Source organism: Schistocerca serialis, unplaced genomic scaffold (assembly GCF_023864345.2).
Source record: "Schistocerca serialis cubense isolate TAMUIC-IGC-003099 unplaced genomic scaffold, iqSchSeri2.2 HiC_scaffold_1142, whole genome shotgun sequence".
NCBI classification, from domain to species: domain Eukaryota; kingdom Metazoa; phylum Arthropoda; class Insecta; order Orthoptera; family Acrididae; genus Schistocerca; species Schistocerca serialis.
In genome coordinates, this window is record NW_026047340.1 from 375,001 (window position 1) to 378,014 (window position 3,014).

Here is a 3,014-nt window from a genome sequence, read left to right on the forward strand (position 1 = left end):
TGGACCGGCAATCACACCACCTGCACCCGTTCGTGCCCCACCCCAACCGCCCAACTCGCATCGCCAGCGGATGAACGGCGGACGTTTCCCGCACTCGTAAGGTGCAATTCACACCTATAACATGCGTTTCATGAAGAGATATTTCCAATATGCGACATTCCCGCTGTCCCTATTCATGAGCTGCGAGCTGTACCACGTACAAGCTACAGACGCGATCGCATTGCTCACTGTACGGATTCTCATGCTGAGCCATCAGCTAGGAAGCGCCCCATCCATGTCGGCACCCGTGGGCGTTGCACTCGCAGTCGCAAAAAACGCTGGGCAAATATATATCTCGGAAGAGTAACGACAGTCCGAGCCTCCTGGCGTTGCACTCGCAGCCGCAAAAAAACGCTGGGCACATATATGTCTCGGAAGAGTAACGACAGTCCGAGTCTCCTGCGTGGGAAGAGTCTTTCTAGGCCCTGACCCACGGGAAGGGTGTAGCTTCCCCCATCCCGGACATTTGACGTCGTCACACTACCGGTATTGACTAATAGACTGATTGCTGATAATCATTAGCCATACACTGGGGGAAACGGCCGACAGGGGCGGCAACATAGTGGAGCCGCAGTGTCACTAATGTACAGAGATAGAACAGTTTCGACTGGAACTAGAGTAACCGTATACACGGCACTGATTAGTAATAGATGCAGAGCCATCAGAATACAGATAATATATACAACCGTCCCTATACATGCTGAAAGACTCTGCACACAATGAGAACCACACGTCAGCCAGACACTCTTATCACACACTACTCTCTTATCACACACAATATCTAACCACCAGCATGGAAGAACATCCAGTGCATCCTCTCCGCCACATGACACAATCCACACTATCATTACCAGACCGGGAGGTCCACCCAGAAAACACAATATCCCACCCTTCCGACATCCGCACATTGCTCAGCTAAGCCACGAACACCCACACATGTCCTACACAGTGGTGCACCCAACATCACAATACTGCCTCCTGTCACAGCACACAAACAATGGCAGGAATGAAAGACACAGATCTGCCACAACCATGGAATCGGAGCGCCGCCTGTCATGAGCCAAAAGTGCATCCTGACGTGACAAATCGGATAATACCGCAGGCATCCAATTACGATAATCACTATCAACGAACCTGCCGCCCCCCCCCCCAATACACCTTTCCCTACAACAATGTGTATCTGAACCTACGCTATATCGTACCTTAACCTAACCTATATCGTACCTTAACCTAACCTATATCGTACCTTAACCTAACCTATATCGTACCTTAACCTAACCTATATCGTACCTTAACCTAACCTATATCGTACCTTAACCTAACCTATATCGTACCTTAACCTAACCTATATCGTACCTTAACCTAACCTATATCGTACCTTAACCTAACCTATATCGTACCTTAACCTAACCTATATCGTGCCTTAACCTAACCTATATCGTGCCTTAACCTAACCTATATCGTGCCTTAACCTAACCTATATCGTGCCTTAACCTAACCTATATCGTGCCTTAACCTAACCTATATCGTGCCTTAACCTAACCTATATCGTGCCTTAACCTAACCTATATCGTGCCTTAACCTAACCTAATTTGTGCCTTAACCTAACCTAATTTGTGCCTTAACCTAACCTAATTTGTGCCTTAACCTAACCTAATTTGTGCCTTAACCTAACCTAATTTGTGCCTTAACCTAACCTAATTTGTGCCTTAACCTAACCTAATTTGTGCCTTAACCTAACCTAATTTGTGCCTTAACCTAACCTAATTTGTGCCTTAACCTAACCTAATTTGTGCCTTAACCTAACCTAATTTGTGCCGTAACCTAACCTAATTTGTGCCGTAACGTAACCCATGTTGTGCCGTAACGTAACCCATGTTGTGCCGTAACGTAACCCATGTTGTGCCGTAACGTAACCCATGTTGTGCCGTAACGTAACCCATGTTGTGCCGTAACGTAACCCATGTTGTGCCTTAACCTAACCCATGTTGTGCCTTAACCTAACCCATGTTGTGCCTTAACCTAACCCATGTTGTGCCTTAACCTAACCCATGTTGTGCCTTAACCTAACCTACGTTGTGCCTTAACCTAACCTACGTTGTGCCTTAACCTAACCTACGTTGTGCCTTAACCTAACCCATGTTGTGCCTTAACCTAACCCATGTTGTGCCTTAACCTAACCCATGTTGTGCCTTAACCTAACCCATGTTGTGCCTTAACCTAACCCATGGTGTGCCTTAACCTAACCCATGGTGTGCCTTAACCTAACCCATGTTGTGCCTTAACCTAACCCATGTTGTGCCTTAACCTAACCCATGTTGTGCCTTAACCTAACCCATGTTGTGCCTTAACCTAACCCATGTTGTGCCTTAACCTAACCCATGTTGTGCCTTAACCTAACCCATGTTGTGCCTTAACCTAACCCATGTTGTGCCTTAACCTAACCCATGTTGTGCCTTAACCTAGCCCATGTTGTGCCTTAACCTAACCCATGTTGTGCCTTAACCTAACCCATGTTGTGCCTTAACCTAACCCATGTTGTGCCTTAACCTAACCCATGTTGTGCCTTAACCTAACCCATGTTGTGCCTTAACCTAACCCATGTTGTGCCTTAACCTAACCCATGTTGTGCCTTAACCTAACCCATGTTGTGCCTTAACCTAACCCATGTTGTGCCTTAACCTAACCCATGTTGTGCCTTAACCTAACCCATGTTGTGCCTTAACCTAACCCATGTTGTGCCTTAACCTAACCCATGTTGTGCCTTAACCTAACCCATGTTGTGCCTTAACCTAACCCATGTTGTGCCTTAACCTAACCCATGTTGTGCCTTAACCTAACCCATGTTGTGCCTTAACCTAACCCATGTTGTGCCTTAACCTAACCCATGTTGTGCCTTAACCTAACCCATGTTGTGCCTTAACCTAACCCATGTTGTGCCTTAACCTAACCCATGTTGTGCCTTAACCTAACCC